This window comes from Kogia breviceps, chromosome 4 (assembly GCF_026419965.1).
Source record: "Kogia breviceps isolate mKogBre1 chromosome 4, mKogBre1 haplotype 1, whole genome shotgun sequence".
NCBI lineage: Eukaryota > Metazoa > Chordata > Mammalia > Artiodactyla > Physeteridae > Kogia > Kogia breviceps.
Genome location: NC_081313.1, coordinates 119,104,046 through 119,120,741, shown reverse-complemented (window position 1 = coordinate 119,120,741; position 16,696 = coordinate 119,104,046). Strand labels below are relative to the sequence as shown.

At 47.8% G+C, this 16,696-nt stretch overlaps 1 long non-coding RNA gene across 1 annotated transcript in view; it reads right to left on the bottom strand.

Annotated features, from left to right (window-relative positions):
• LOC136794054 (uncharacterized) overlaps positions 1–16,696 on the bottom strand; it is a 264,366-nt gene that overhangs the window by 196,301 nt on the left and 51,369 nt on the right. The window contains exon 9 of the long non-coding RNA XR_010840264.1: positions 14,333–14,427. This is a non-coding gene — a long non-coding RNA (uncharacterized lncRNA). The remainder of the gene's footprint in view (positions 1–14,332; positions 14,428–16,696) is intronic.

Here is a 16,696-nt window from a genome sequence, read left to right as displayed (position 1 = left end):
GTTTAAAAAATTAACAAACACACGGCCTCCCTGGTGGTGCAGTGGTTGAGAATATGCCTGCTAATGCAGGGGACACGGGTTCGAGCCCTGGTCTGGGAGGATCCCACATGCCGCGGAGCAACTGGGCCCGTGAGCCACAACTACTGAGCCTGCGTGTCTGGAGCCTGTGCTCTGCAACAAGAGAGGCCGCGATAGTGAGAGGCCCGCACACCGCGATGAAGAGTGGCCCCCGCTTGCCGCAACTAGAGAAAGCCCACGCACAGAAATGAAGACCCAACACAGCAAAAATAAATAAATTAATTTAAAAAAAATTAAACACAAAAATATTACTGCATCTATAATGTTATTTGAAAATAAAGTCAAAAATCTAAATTTGAGGTTTTATGTAAATGAGATACCCTGGAAAGTCTACCCCGATCCTCCCTAACTTGCTCTTCTGCCAGAAGCCCTAGTTACTATGAAGATTAAATTAGATAATATGTATACAGCTCTTAGCATAGCGCCAGGCTCAGAGCCTCAATGTCTGCTATTTTTTAATGCAGTAATAATTATTACCCAAGATGGCCACAGAGGAAATCAGAATTTCATTTTCAGCATATATCGATCACACCACAGCCATTTTGAATAATGCTCTAGATGTAAGGCTCCTGACACAAAAATGGGTTCATATGTTAAGCAAAAAAAAGCAGGTTACAAGTCAGTATGGATAGTTTTACCCTATTCTTTTTAAAGATAGTGTAGTGAGTAGCTAAAAGCATAGGCTATGGAACCAGGTTGCCTGGGTTCCAATCTCAGCTTAGTATCTTAAGCAAGGTATTTAACCATTCTGGGCCTCAGCTTTTTCATCTGTACAATAGGTTTAATCATAAAACCAACCAATGGACTGTTGAGTGATTAAATCAGTGCATACATGTAAAGTGCTGGCAAATAATAACGTTCAAGTGTTAGCCATCATCAATTAGATTTTATTTCACATTAATTTATAGTCATTAGGAAAGCATCTGGAAACACATACAAACACCAAAAGCGGCAGCAGCCATCATCCTGAATAATAGGATTTTTTTTTAATGGAAGTATAGTTGATTTACAGTGTTTCAGGTATACAGCCAAGTGATTCAGTTATACATATATCTGTCTATTCTTTTACAGATTCGTTTCCATTATAGGTTATTACAAGATACTTAATACATTGATATTTCCCTGTGCTATACAGGTCCTTGTTCTTTAGCTATTTTATATATAACACTGAATGATAAGACTTTTAGCTTATTTTTGCTGATATTCTCCTTTTCCCACAATTAATACAGGTTAAAAATAAACCTGAAGTTCTTAGGATAAAAAATGCTTTACAAAAAAACTGGGAGAAAAGAGTCTGTAACAAAAACAAAACAGCAGATCCTACCCTCATCCAAGGGAAGTCTGAATTTCGTTAGTGTCTCAAAGTAGCTAGTCGGGAGTGTCCCCGAGCGCATGGCTCTCAAAAATTTACGGAACACACCCATGTGTGTCAAAAACATAATGGAGATGTATTTTTACCCACACACGTAATCCATGTCCAAATATACCTCAGACAAATAGGTACATATTACCAAAGAGAGGAGATTATAAATGCAAGTTACATCTAGTCATGGAAAGCGTCTTGGCAAGCAGCAACCAGAGGCACAAAGAACGTTCTGTAGGTTCCCGGCGGTACGGTTCCTACGCAGGTCCTAACCCTCAACACTCAGCGTCGACCAGCGCTTGCCAGCCTTCCAGAACGGCTACCTTCTCACAACGCCACCACCTCCCTCACCGGCAATGGCCATAGGGGACCACACTGAAGGACCACGACAAGCCAAGCCAGCATCCAGAGGCGGCCGGGCATCCCGCCCCGCACCCCGCCCCCACTTCCCTGAAGCCCGCACGGGCAGCAGGCAGTGGCGGGGCATGGGGGGGGCGGGGTCGTCTCACTGCCCTGGACCCAGGTGCCCCGCCTCCCTCCACAGGCAGGGCCCCAGGCGAGCCGCTGCTGGAGAGCTGCCTCTGATCCCCTGGGTTTCGTTACATGAAAATAAAACACCAGCCTGTTCTGGGCCTGCCCAGCACATTAGTGGGAGGAAGCTATAAAAGCTGCCAACATGTGTTACCTCAAGCATGTTCCTTCTCAAACACGCCAGGAGCGAGGCACGGTCTTTCCTCTCCTCCTCGCCTCCCATCTTTTCGGAAAAGGCTTTCTGTGTCCCGCTTATTGACATCCTGGCCTCTTGGCTGGTCCATCTGCACCAGAGCCATTCGCCCTCCATCAAAGTGCCCCCGTTCCGACCCACTGCCTGTAATGCACGCTTCCAGACCACACGGCCCCACTGGCTGCTCAAAGTCTGGCTCCGAAACCAAATAAAAAGCTTTTCACTTACACTCCAGTTTACGTGCAGCAGCTCAAAAGCCTTAGTTTCACGTCTTACACAGCTCCCACCTGAATAAATTTGCTCTAAGTGCCACTTTTCCATTTGTGGATTATGAAGCAGCGAGGAAGGCTGATGGACGGCCCCAAGGGATGCCACAGACACACAGGGATGCAAAGTGACCCCTTAGGAACTGAGAACACTGAGGGATGCCAGGCCCCATGGCAGTGCACACCATAACCCTGGGAAGGGCAGAAACCACAACTGCTCCTGGCTTTGTCATAGTTGAAAGCATGGCTGCTTCAACACAGTCCTGGCTTCAAATCCCAGCTCCGCAGATTCCTAGGTGTGTTTCCTTGGGACACAGGCCAGCCTTGGAACTTATTTCCTTACCTATAAAATGGGGACATGGGACTTCCCTGGTGGTCCAGTGGTTAAGAATCCGCCTGCCAATGCAGGGGACACAGGTTCGATCCCTGGTCCAGGATGATCCCACATGCCACAGAGCAACTAAGCCCGTGCACCACAACTACTAAGCCCACAAGCCACAGTTACTGAGCCCGTGAGCCACAACTACTGACGCCTGTGTGCTCTAGGGCCCGCAGTCCACAAATACTGAGCCCGCGCGCCTAGAGCTCATGCTCTGCAACAAGAGAAGCCACTGCAATAAGAAGCCCGCACACCGCAATGAAGAGTGGCTCCTGCTCACTGCAACTAGAGAAAGCAGGCACGCAGCAACGAAGACCCAGTGCGGCCAAAAATAAATTAATTAATTTTTAAAAAGAAGGCAATTTTTAAAAAATAAATTTAAAAAAATAAAATAAAATGGGGACAACACCCCGGGAAGAGGCTACTGGAAAGACTTAATGGGATGATGAAATATGTAAGTTCTTACCATCATGACTGGTACATAGAAACCCCCTGAAAGACAGGATCCATTATCACTCAAATTCATTTTTAAATGTGTGAAGCATGTACTTCGTGCTAGGTATAAGCAGAACAGACAATGGTCCCTGGCCTAAAGGGCTCACAGGGTGGGGGTCAAAGAGCCAACCCCATGTGACCACTGCTGCAATGGCTGTGCACACACACAATGCAGACGGGGAAGGAGAGCTAAACCTGCCTGGGGAAATCTGGAAATAATGATTGTTTAAAACATATTAAAATCATTTAAGGCCTGATGACATCTGGTAGCTTCCACCCTGGCCTCATTTCCCACCTACCCCTCCCCCACCCACACTCCTATGGGCCTTTGCTCTGTATCAGGTTCAGCCCCACCTCGGGGCCTCTGCCTGGGATGAGCCCCCCAGCATTCTCATGATTGGTGCCCTTGCTTCATTAGGGTCTCCACTCACATGTCACCTTCCTAGTCACCCCAAAAGACTTCTGTACCCTTACACTGTACTGTTCTGCACTCCCCAATACTGCATTCAAATCTATTTGCCTACGTGTTTATTATCCATCTTCTCCACCAGAATGTGACCTCCGTGAGGGTGGGGACTTGTTTTGTTCATCACTGTGACCTCTGAATCGAAAACACTGCTGGAATCAACAAACTAATGAGCCATAGTTTGAAGTTGGGAACCTCCCCACGTGTGAAGCACGAGGCAAAGAGTGTCATGTACTTGAGCATTTAATCCTCACCACATCCTACCGGCCTCTCCTGTTGGACCATCACCAGGAAGAGTGGAGTTGGACAGATCTGGGGGTACCGTACCCAGCCCCAGTCTCCCCCATCATCGTTCCAAACTTTAGTGGCTATATTTCTGATAAATGGCTCCCAGGGACACATCCCAAGACAAGTAAGTAAAGCCCAAGGCCTCTCCTACATCTGAGAGGCTTGCCTTCCAGAGTCTGCCCTCCCTAAGGATCAAAAAGGGCTCAGCAAGCCCCACATAACCACAGCAGCCACCATTTATTGGATGCTTATGTACAGACTTTCTCTCATGTCCTCCCCACACTCTCCTTCGTAGTTATGACCACCTCATTTTAGAGGGGAAACCAAGTGTCACAGAGGTTAACTCACTTTTCATGCTCACACGGCTAAGAAGTCGCAGAGCTAGGACTCTGAACCCCAGTCTGTCTGATTTCAAAGACCATGCCATTACCCACTATTTCCCCAGTGCCTCTACACTGCCCATACGGGTTCTCCCCTAGCCTGGGTCAGCCTCCTTGGTCACTGACGGTGCACAGCAGAGCAGAGAGCAAGGGCTCTGGGCCAGACAGACCTGGGCTCAAATCCCTGCCTCGCCACTTCTTGTGTGTCTGGGCAGGTAGTCACCCTCTGAGAATCTTGATTTCATCTGCATGGTAGGGTGGGAGATGCCCACCGCAGAGGTGCGAGGAGCAATGGAGATACAGGCCTGCCGGTACACAGCCAAGCCCGCACAGCCAGTGAGAAGCGGCTCTGGGCAAGCCTCTAGTGGCTGCAGCTGCCCTACCACTTCTCCCAGCTGGGTCCTGCCCGGTGGCCAGCAAGGGCTGGGTCAGAGCCTCCCTGTTCTTCACAGGAGAGACACCCCCAGAAGGCAGAAGACAGGGGCTCTGCCAGCACCTAGTAAGTGCCCAACTCACTTTAAATACACAAGCACCAATCTCTCCTTGCACATCAGCATCATCTGTGGACAAGTTAACATGATTTACTAAAGCCGTGGTTTACTTTTCTGTAGAAGAGACGATCATTCACTGGCACCCAATCATTATTCAAAGAGGTGAAGCATGTCAAATGCTTATAGCAGCACCTGACCCATGAGAAACACTCAATAAATGTTAGCTCATGATTGCATCCTATTTCCTAACCCAGGAAACAGACACTAGGAAGGCAACCAATTTGCTTGACATCTCACAGCTGGTTCAGGGATGTGACCCCCCCCCCCCCCCCAGCCTACCTGACCCCAGGCCACTTCCATGTGGATATTAACACACCCACTCAGTGACCAACACTGGACACTGGAGAGAGAAATGTTATGTTTCAATAAAAAACTACAGCACTGCCCTTATGGGTATCCAATTCTGGTCCCGTTCATTGTCTTTGAGCTGTTTTTCACCTCTTGGTAAATTACATTTTACCTTTTACTTTGTTACCTCCCTGTAAATTGTATTGGATCCTGCCATCTTGCACATTTTCTGTCCTTACCAAATTCTCCATTCTTCTGGTTTCCCATTTTCTCCCACCCTCCTGTCCTGGATTCACTGAGCACTACAACCTGACTGCCCAGTTCCTTGTTGGAAGTACATGATGGTCGTGACTGACCTTGCCGGCCAAGATCTAAAGAAGCCTTGCAAGCTGAAGCCAGACTACGATGTGACAAAAACTTCAAAAGACTCATCACCACAACAGATCATGAACTCCCTCATTTAAATGCCTGATAGTTCACACCATCCAGCAAACATCCTCCACTGCCAAGTCCAACAGATGGTTCAGCTGGTCCTTAATGAACAAAAGGTAACTGAATATGAAATGAACTTACATTTTTCAAAAGGAGAATGTCTCCTCTGTCCTTGAACAGGAGGACAGACTGACAAAGACTCTCTCCTTGACCAAACTGTCGTTAGGCTTCTCTGAGCCCCAAGCCCTCTTCTCAATGAGGCCTTGACCTTGGCCTTCCTTGCCAGGCCTGCACAGCCCAGTCTTAGCAAGAATCCTGCTAAGTCAGTTTAGAGAGAATCCCCTACCTTTGATGTCTCAAGTCCTTGGCCTGCCTTTAGCAAGAATCCTGTTAGATCAGTTTAGCAAGAATCCCCTACCCTTGATGTCACCTCTTAGTAATTTTCCATCCACTGAGGCCCTCACCCTGTTCCTTGGGGGTAAATCCTCACCTGTCTTTGTATTCAGAGTTGAGCCCCCATCTCTCCCCACTACAGCAGTATCCCTATTGCAATAGCCCTGAATACAATCTTCCTTATCATTTTAAAGAATGTCAAAATCATTTTTTCTTTAACCGCCCTAAGGCTTGCTTCAAGTAGGAGGGCCTCCCCTCCCTGAAAATGCTCCAGTCACGTCCCAGTCAAACCCCTCCCGGAAATCCTGAGAGCCACCTCTCTCCCCTGCCCAGCACAAGCAAACCTCCAACAACCACTGCACTGGTTCTCCTGCCACCGCCCTGTGGATCTCTGCCTCTAACAGGCTGGCTGCCAGCCCCCCACTTCCCAACCATCTATTCACGCAGAGAACACGAAAAAACAGAAACGTTATTTCCCATCTGGAAATGCCTCAGAGCTAAACATTATGTAGGATGTGATGGTGTTCACCTACCCCAAGTGAGGCTGAGAGAAACACTGAGACAGGAGGAGATTGCTAGCGGGAGGGATGGTGCGTCAGCAGGAGTTAAATTTAGCAAACGAAGCCTCTACATTCTTTTGGGGGTGGGGGGGGAGAGCGGCAGGAAAAAAATGTATGCACATATTTAAATGAAAGAACTTTTGAGAGAGAGGGAAAGAGTCATCCGTCGCGGACCTGCAGAAATGCCTGAGGAGGGGGAGCGCTCTTGGGGAGGCTGCCCCAAGTCAGCGGAAGGGCAACACCTGCCCAGCCCCAACCCAGGGAACCAAATCCCTGGGGGTAAAGGTCTCTTTGGACCCAGTGAACAAGTGGTTACAAAGGAAGCTGCAGCAGAGATTGGGAAATTCAAATGGTAACTGCTAGGGGCAAGGGAAGCAGGTGGATTCTGAAAAGCTAGAAGTTCTGGAAAAACCTGTAACACGGCTTTGAACAGATTTTGTTTTCTAGTAGAGTGGCTAGTATAAAAATACGCATCATCTAGGCCCCCAAGCCTCCAGGGAGGAGGAAGCCTGAGAGAAGAGACACTCCCAGGCGATACAAAGTGGTCATCTGAGCACGAGTGCGGAGCCCCAGCTCTGCCTGTAGCAGGCTCGGTGGGGTTGGGCCAGTTACCCCTTTCCAGGCTAAGGGTAACAGTCTGTGAAATAAAGGTAACAGCCCGACTACACTCTAAGACATTATAAGATACTCTATTTCTGGATTTGTGTGCAGGGAAGTGGGTGGACATCATCAGATTCCACCATCACCACCACCAGAATCAAGACTTCTGCAATGGGCTTCCCTGGTGGCGCAGTGGTTGAGAATCCACCTGCCGACGCAGGGGACATGGGGTCGTGCCCCAGTCCGGGAAGATCCTACATGCTGCAGAGCAGCTGGGCCCGTGAGCCATGGCCACTGAGCCTGTGTGTCTGGAGCCTGTGCTCCTCAACAGGAGAGGCCACAACAGTGAGAGGCCTGCGTACCACCAAAAAAAAAAAAAAAAAAAAAAAAAAGACTTCTGCCTTGACCTTGATAAAAGATCCATTAAGATACTTCATTGCACTCTTAACAAGGTATCAATCCCCACAAAGGGCTAACATTCTCACTGTAAACAGAGTCATTATAAATCAGTAAGAAAAATACAAGCACCGCAACTAGAAAATGAAAGGTGTGAAGAGCAATTCACAAAAACATACAAATAACTCTATGAGGAAAAAAAAGTGGGCACCCTTACTGGTAACCAGTAAAGGGAATAATTAAAATAAAAACGAGAAAGCTTTTCCCACATATCAATTAGCAAGTTCCTAAAACCCAGTAATACGCAGCAAGGGCCAGGGATCAGAGAAATCTGAACCCTGGTGCATCACCAGTAGACGGCAAAGTGGCCTGACTTAACCAGGGGCAACCTGGCCAGATGAGGACAAAAATTCTGAACTGGACATCCCATGTGACCTAATAATTCCACTTCTAAAGCTCTGTCCTACAAAATTATTCAAGGGTGTGTACAAAAAAATACATCTGAAGATTTAACCACAATATTTTATAATCCTAAAAAATGGGAAATGACCTTCTGTCCAATAAAAGAGATACATCTATACGGTGAAATGCAACAAAACTAAAAAATCAGGCTACAAAAACACAAAGATATAGGAAAATGTTCATGTTACCTATTAAGAGAAAAACAAATTCTAAAGCTATATAGACAGTAGAATCAAAATTTACATATAAGCCATCGCTAATACACGTAGGCACACAAATAAATACTGGAAGGAAATACAAAAGTATTACCAGGATTGGGGACTTCCCTGGTGGCGCAGTGGATAAGAATCCGCCTGCCAATGCAGGGGATACAGGTTCGAGCCCTGGTCTGGGAAGATCCCACAAGCCACAGAGCAACTAAGCCCATGCACCACAACTACTGAGCCTGCACTCTAGAGCCCGCAAGCCACAACTACTAAGCCCACATGCCACAACTACTGAAGCCCATACACCTAGAGCCCGTGCTCCGCAACAAAGAGAAGACACGGCTCCCCGATGAAGAGTAGCCCCCCACTTGCCACAACTAGAGAAAAGCCCATGTGCAGCAACAAAGACCCAATGCAGCCAAAAATTAATTAATTAATTAATTAATTTTTTTTTTAAAGTATTACCAGTGTTATCTCTGAAAGTAGCATGATCATAGGTGGTATTATTTCCTCATGTTTACTTTTCTGTATTTTCAAAATCCTTTAACAAATAAGCGATTCTTTTGTATTTGGAAAAACTACATCATTTTTTAAAAGACAGAAAGGAAAAAAGATGTCTTTCCTTCTAATACGTAAAAGGCATTGAACAACTCCAGCCAGAAAACTGCCAAAGGCCCCTTGCCCAGCACACCCTTCAGAAAACTCCTTCCTCAAGCACATCGCTGACTCCTAAGGAACTCTCAGTCCCTGGGCCTACTTTCATGCTTCCTCTCGCCCTCCTTTCACCAAAGATCTGTCATCCACAATTCACGCAAAGAAGGTAGATCACAGCCCAAGTCCCTCAGAAACCTAGGGTCTGTCTAGTCCTTGTCTCGTCCAGCCTCCTACCTTTAACCAAATGAAGCCATGGAGTGTCACTGGTTTTTATGATTGTTTCAGGGACTGTCAACTCCTTGGAGCCTCTCTCACAAACCCTGAGGAGGGCGGGCAGGCAGGCCGGCAGCACTTCGGGTTTATGAGAAGGAAAACAAGGCTCAGGAATTGAGGGCAGGAGCCCAGAGCTGGCTTACAGTCCACCTCTCTCCAATCTCACTGACTCCAGACCCTCTTTAGCCAGCCAGGGACCCCCAGCTGGTAGGGCATGGGGCCCTGGCATCCCCAGCCCCATTTGGCCAGGGGTATACCTGTCTGCTGACCCTTCAGTCTCCCTCATTCACCCCATCTCAGCCCTCTGTCCCTGCTCCTGCTTCTGCTTCCATAATAAAAAGGCTAGAAGAAATTAGGAGAACCTCCTCTCACAACTCATTAATTTAGTTAACTGTCTAATGTTTTACTATCCTCTCACCTCATAGATCAAGAACTTCTCATTTTCAACGTATGAGTCAGAACTCAGCTATGATTGATAGAAGCCACCGAAGTTGACAATGGCTTAAGTGGAGAAGGGTGGAATTCATTAGCTCATGTTACTGAGTTGTCCAGAGTGCACTTCCATCTTCAGGCATGGCTGGATCTAGGTGCTCAAACATCAGGGCTCTATTTGTTTTCCTCTCTCCATTCAGCAAGCAAGATATTTACCAACAGAATCAATAAATTGCCTTCAGTGGAAGAAATAATTTTAAAAAAAGAAGATTCACCAACAGGCTCACATTTACATCCTACCAATTCCAGCAAAAGTACACCACCTTCCCCAAGAGCTCTGGCAGAGAAGTGTCAGGAAGGACTCAACTGGCTACATTCAACAGCCCAGTCCTAGGGACACAGGGCAAAGGTCAGTCCCTTCTAGCCACACAGGAAAAGGTGTTCTCTTCCTAGAAGGAAGTGGGAGATTCTGGAAAGGAAACCAACAGAGTTACACCTTAACAAATCTCTTCCACTTTAAGAACAAGTTAGTTTCTTGGCACATATATTCACTGGCACTGGTAAGCATGGATGACACCATCGAGCTGCGGTTACTCTGCCACCCAGTCAAAATGAATTATTAGCCAACAGTCACAAGAAATGCCCAAATACTACAATCAAAATCTAGGTGAGAAAGTGGTTTTTTTACTCACGTTTACTGAGGTATGACTTACGTACAGTAAGATTCACCCTTTTTAGTAGAGTTCTACCCATGTTAGTGAGTGCACACAACTGTGTGACCACCACCACAATCAAGATACAGAACATTTCCATTCCCCTCAAAATTCCTCTGTGCCAACCCCGTCCCCCATTCCCAGCCCCTGGCAACCACTGATTTGCTTTATGGCCTTATAACTGGGTATCATGAAGTTATATTTCCAGAATATCATGAAGTTCTTCAGTGCGTAGCCTTTTAAGTCTGGCTTCTTTCACTCAGAATGCACTCGAGATTCATCTATGTTGGTGCATGTACCAAGCAGTTCACTCCTTTTATTGCTGATCATTGATACATACATACACACACACACACACACAGAGGGATCTTTTTTTTTACATGGGCCAGACTTTAATTATCACATATACGGTGTTAAATCATATTATCTCATAAACGTAGAATTCTATATGCCTTGTTCTGATGTGATTAGCATAATTCAGTCCAAGAATTTATTAAGAACATGTTTTTTTGTTTTTTTTATTTAACATCTTTATTGGAGTATAATTGCTTTACAATGGTATGTTAGTTTCTGCTTTATAACAAAGTGAATCAGTTATACATATACATATGTTCCCATATCTCTTCCCTCTTGCATCTCCCACCCACCCCTCTAGGTGGTCACAGACCACCTAGCTGATCTCCCTGTGCCATGCGGCTGCTTCCCACTAGCTATCCACCCTACGTTTGGTAGTGAATATATGTCCATGCCACTCTCTCACTTCGTCACTTCGAATTTTTAAAATTCACCTATAAAAGTATGATCTAAGATATTCTATATTTTATCATTATTTTACTTAACAGTTCACCGAATACTTAAGTTTCCTCTACATACCTAAGAACAGGGGTTACGTCCAAGAGCAAGATATCTTTATTCGGGTGGTGCTTTCATTTTAATGGGAAGAAACAAAAATTGGATAAATATACATAATATATCAGGAGGTGAGAAATGACGTGAATCAAAACAGAGCAGCCTGGCGGGCAGAGGGTGTGGTGCCGTTGTGAAAAAGGGATCCGGGCAAGCCTCTGAGGGACTCACAGCAAGCAAGGGCCATACATCTTGCAATTACCTTGAGGAGGAGCATTCCGGGAGAAAGAACTACCGGAGCAGAGGCCAGAGATCTAAATGAGCTTGTAGTGTCTGAGGAACAGCAAGCTGCCCCGAGGCTGCAGGGAGCACAGCAAGGGTGGGAGAGGCTGGGGATGAGGTGGGAGAAGGGCAGGGCCTCAAACAAACTAAGGTGATGACGCCTTTGAGTTTCACCCAAGTAAGATGGCAAACTGTCTAATCCAGACCTCCCACACCATCTGCCTTCTCCACACTGACATTCAGGGGGCTGGGTCCTGCTGGAGACTATCTCCCAAGTTAGAGCCACGGCAAACTCAGTCTCCACACCCACCACCTCGCCACTGTTAGTCTTTGACTTGAGGTAAGTGACCAGCAAATAGCTCAGTTTTGAGTACTTAACTATGAGCCAGCACGATTCTAATCTTGGAGCTCTTGCAGCACTGCTTGGCATTCAGTAGGGTGCCATGCAATTCACCACCTGAATTAAGCACTTTTCAGAGTAAAAGAGGGTACATAAGGACTTCCCTGATGGCACAGTGGTTAAGAATCAGCCTGCCAATGCAGGGGACACGGGTTCGATCCCTGGTCCAGGAAGACTCCACATGCTGCGGAGCAACTAAGCCCGTGCGCCACAACTACTGAGCCTGCGCTCTAGAGCCCACGAGCCACAACTACTGAGCCCACGTATCACAACTACTGAAGCCCGTGCGCCTAGAGCCCATGCTTCACAACAAGAGAAGCCACTGCAATGAGAAGCCTGTGCATCTCAATGAAGAGGAGCCCCCACTCGCCGCAACTAGAGAAAGCCTGCACGCAGCAACAAAGACCCAACGCAACTAAAATAAATAAATAAAATTAATATTTTTTAAAAAGAGAGTACATAAAAAATGATGTCAGGGGCTCCCCTGGTGGCGCAGTGGTTGAGAGTCCACCTGCCAATGCAGAGGACGCGGGTTCATGCCCCAGTCCGGGAGGATCCCATGTGCCATGGAGCGGCTAGGCCCGTGAGCCATGGCCGCTGAGCCTGCACGTCCGGAGCCTGTGCTCTGCAATGTGAGAGGCCACAACAGTGAGAAGCCTGCATACCGCAAAAAAAAAAAGATGTCAGGGGCTTCCCTAGTGGCGCAGTGGTTAAGAATCCGCCTGCCAATGCAGGGGACACAGCTTCGAGCCCTGGTTCAGGAAGATCCCACATGCCACGGAGCCACTAAGCCCATGGGCCACAACCACTGGGCCTGCGCTCTAGAGCCAGTGCTCCACAGCAAGAGAAGCCACCGCAATGAGAAGCCCGCGCACTGCAACCAAGAGTAGCCCCCGCTCTCCACAGCTAGAGAAAGCCCACGCACAGCAACAAAAAACCAACACAGCCAAAAATAAATAAAAATAAAATAAATTTATTTTTTTTTAAAAAACAAATGTCAGAACCAGAAGACCTTCCCAGGCCAACTAAGAGTCAACACTATAGTTACCTCTTCTTACTCATGCATTAACTTGAAATTCACTTCTCCGGGAAGGTGTTTCCAATTCCCCAAATCTGCATGAAGGGCCCACAACACCCTTTAGATTCTCTGCTGCAGCACTGCCCACAGCCTGTAGCTCAAGAACCTCTTACGAATCCATATACCCAACCAGACTGCAGCTCCAAGGAGGTGGGGTCTGGATGTGTCCTGTCCTCCGCTGCAGGCATCCACAGGGTCTCCCAAAGAGCAGGCGCTCAATTCCTGCAGCTAAATGAACTCATTTGGTCTCTCGTGTATGTGCTTGTCTGACCCTGGTGATGTCACCACAGAGTGAAATGCTCTTACTTACATTTGCATTTGGGCTCTGTGGGAGTGGGTCCTTTATTTCATTCACTGACATGTCCCCTGAAGTCCAAAATGCAGTGCCCAGTAGGTAACGGTATTCAAGTAATGTCTGCTGCGCTTCTAGCATCTTTTCCAAGGACCAGGTAACGCCTATGGGGATTTTGACAACAGAGGGAGGGAGAGCCTAGCGCTCCCGCTGCACTGTATCTAGTTATAATGTCTAGTGCTAAAGTTAAGACTGAGAATCAAGACAGGAGATCCCATCCTACCTAGGCACTAGGCCTTATTTCTCTCATCACATGATTTTTAGGCTGTGTCCTTCTTGCAGAAGCTTGCATGTATCTCACCGGATGAGGAGGAAACCAATTTCCTAGCCCCTTCCACCCCCAGACACGCTCTCCATAGCAACTGGGAACCTGAGCTGGTAATTGTCTCTTCGACCAGACCCCGGAGCACACAATCCCCTCCCTAGAAGGAAGAAACCAGCCCAACACAGGCTCCAAGGAGCCAGAAAGGAAGGACAGTTAGAAGCAAAACACAAAGGCTGCTCTCTCGGTCCTGCCCTCTCCTTTTCACACGCAGTCAGCCCACATTCCCTACAGCGGGTGGAGGGGTGTCAGATAAAACAGCAGTGGGCAGTTCAGCTGGTCCACCCGGACTAGTTACTGCCATCCGACCCAAATGGGCAGAGCCCCTCTCCGGGTTCCCAAGAAGGAGAATCCTGCTCTGGACATTCATCAGCATAAAGGACTAGCTGTGGTTTGGGGGCAAACATCCTATCAGCCGTCCAGCTGCCCACAGCCATGCCAGGGACATCACTCTACCAGGGACCCCACGCAGCCAATCAAATACACCACAGACCACTTTACATCACCTCTCCTACGGTCTTCTCTCTGGCAACCCATCCAGCAGAACACAAGTCGGGGTGGAACTCATGCCAACACTTGAGCAGCTCCCACAAGACATTACCCACTTTGTTTTTCCCACATTGTGCGCCTAGGATTTCAGAAACACTCCTTACCTTTCTCTACCCAGAGGGCCTCTTTCTCCATCTGTTAGGGATCCTTTTCCTTTCCCCCCTCGTAAATGCAGATGTCGCTGGAAGAGCCATTAAACCTAGAACAAAATTTTGAGTTAATTATCTGTCTTTGGACTTAGAAGGCGGCTTTGCAAGGTAAAGTAAATTCTTTCTGGAACCTTGTGGATTTTCCTCCCTGACCCCTGATAATCTTACTTTCCCACTCTACAGGACTTTTTTATTTTCCCTGAGTTAACTTCTCTAGGTTTAAAAAAAAAAAAAAAAAAAAACACATTTCTGGTTGTGGGAGGAGGGGAGGGGGAAATAAGCAAATACAATGGGGCCCCCTGGCCCCCATCTGTTCCAAATCTTCCCCTCACAGGATGTAATGTCTAAAAAGCAAGAAAAATACTCCTTCCTCTTCCAGCATTCAGCAGGATCTTGCATGCAAAGAGAAGAATGTCTGGTTACTCTGTGGGTTTTCATCTGCTTTTTAACTCGTATGTGGCCAAACTACCCTGGCTGCCCAATCCCATTTCTCTCTCTCCCCCCAAAATCCCGGTGCTCAGCAGGGCTCACCGCTCCTGAAGGGCATCCTGCTTCAGCCAAGGAGCTCCCACCCCTCCACACCACACCACCAACCCCTTTGGCACAAAGGATCTGTTCTAAGCCTGGCCAATGACTTCTGCAGACTTCTTAGCTGAAGACCTGCCAGAGGGAAGCCAGGGTCCCCAGAGAAAGTGGGGCGGTCCCCAGAGAAAGTGGGGCTGCCCCCGAGGGTAAAATGAGTGGGCTCGGGGACCTGAACTTCTTGACCTGTGCTCTCACGCCCTGCTTCCAGGCACTCGGCACGCGGATGCACACACGCAGCCAAGTCTTGCGCATCGCAACAGGCCAGACGTTCCCCAGCAGCTGCAACGTGCCCACTGATGCCTTTTCAACACTGGGAGGGCGCTATTTACAAGAAGCGCGGCCTGAGGGACTAGACCAGTTCAACTTTATTTCAACCGACCCTTCTTTCCGGCTTCTATAGTTCTCCTTGAAATTAAAGGAAGAGGCCTTTCTCCCTGAATTGCCCGATTTTTACTTAAGGACAGAGGCTCTCATTTAAAGACTGAGAAACCCTGACTGAGAAGATGGCAAATGACCCCCCTGATCCGCCCCTCCCCGTTTGGCGCCTCACCTTCCTCTCCTCTGCACCAGGCCCAACCCGACCCCACACCCGGCCACCTCCTTTGTTTTTCCCACACGGTACACCTAGGATTTCATAAACACTCCTTGCCACCTTCCCTCCCCCACCCCCAAGCGTGCTCCTTGGCACATACTCCTTTTTTATGCTGGTGCAACCCAGAGCCCCTTGCAGGCTTCCTCTTACCCTGGCTCCAAATTCTTCCTTCCTGCCTGCCCTCTCACGCCTTCTCATCACAGCCTCCAAGGCCCTTGTGCTCTACCCTCACCCACCCCCTCCTCTGATCTTACAAACTACCTCCTCCTTGCTATTCCTCAAACATACCTCAGGGCCTTTGCACTTGCTGTTTCCTCTACCCAGAGCACCTTCTTCTGGGATGTTTGAAATTCTGGCTCCCCCACAAGATATAAATTTCTGCCTGAAAATTACCTCCCTAGAGGGGCCTTGCTCCTAAAAAGCACCCCCATCACTCTCTCCTCACTCTACCCCACACTTGCTTTATTTTCATTCACAGCACCTTTCCCCACAAAGGCTCTCTCCTTGACCAAACTTTAATCAGGCTCCTCTGAGCCCTCTTCTCAATGAGGTCCTGCCCTTGGCCTGCCTTCAGCAAAGAATCCTAAGTCTTCCCCTACCCTTGAGATCCAATCAAGTTCCTCATTACCTATCTTTGATGTCTAAGTCCTTGGCCTGCCTTCTGCAAGAATCCTGTTAAGTTGGCTTAGGGAGAATTGCCTCCCCTTGATATCTACCTCATCCACTGACCCCCTCAGTCTGTTGATTGGTTCTAAACCCCAGCTGTCTTTGCCATGCTCAAAGTTGAACTCAATCTCTTTTCCCTATTGCACTCACCTTCAATCAAGGCTTCCCTACCACTTCAACAGGTGCCAGAGCACTGTTTCTTTAACACCACCCAACATCATAGGGTTTTTCTGTTCATCTGTCTCCCTCCACTGGGCTATAAGCTATAAGCTCCATGAGGGCAGGGTCTCTATGTGTTTTGCTCTCCAGCTTCTAGAGCAGTATCTGACATGCAGCAGACACTCCCCAAATCCTCATTGAATGTACAAATCTAGAGACCCCCACTTGTCTCTTGGTCTCAGTTTACCTGCCACCTCCTCTGGGAAGCCATTCCTGAATCTTCCTGACCCTACGTTTCGTCTAGCCGTGATCAGACT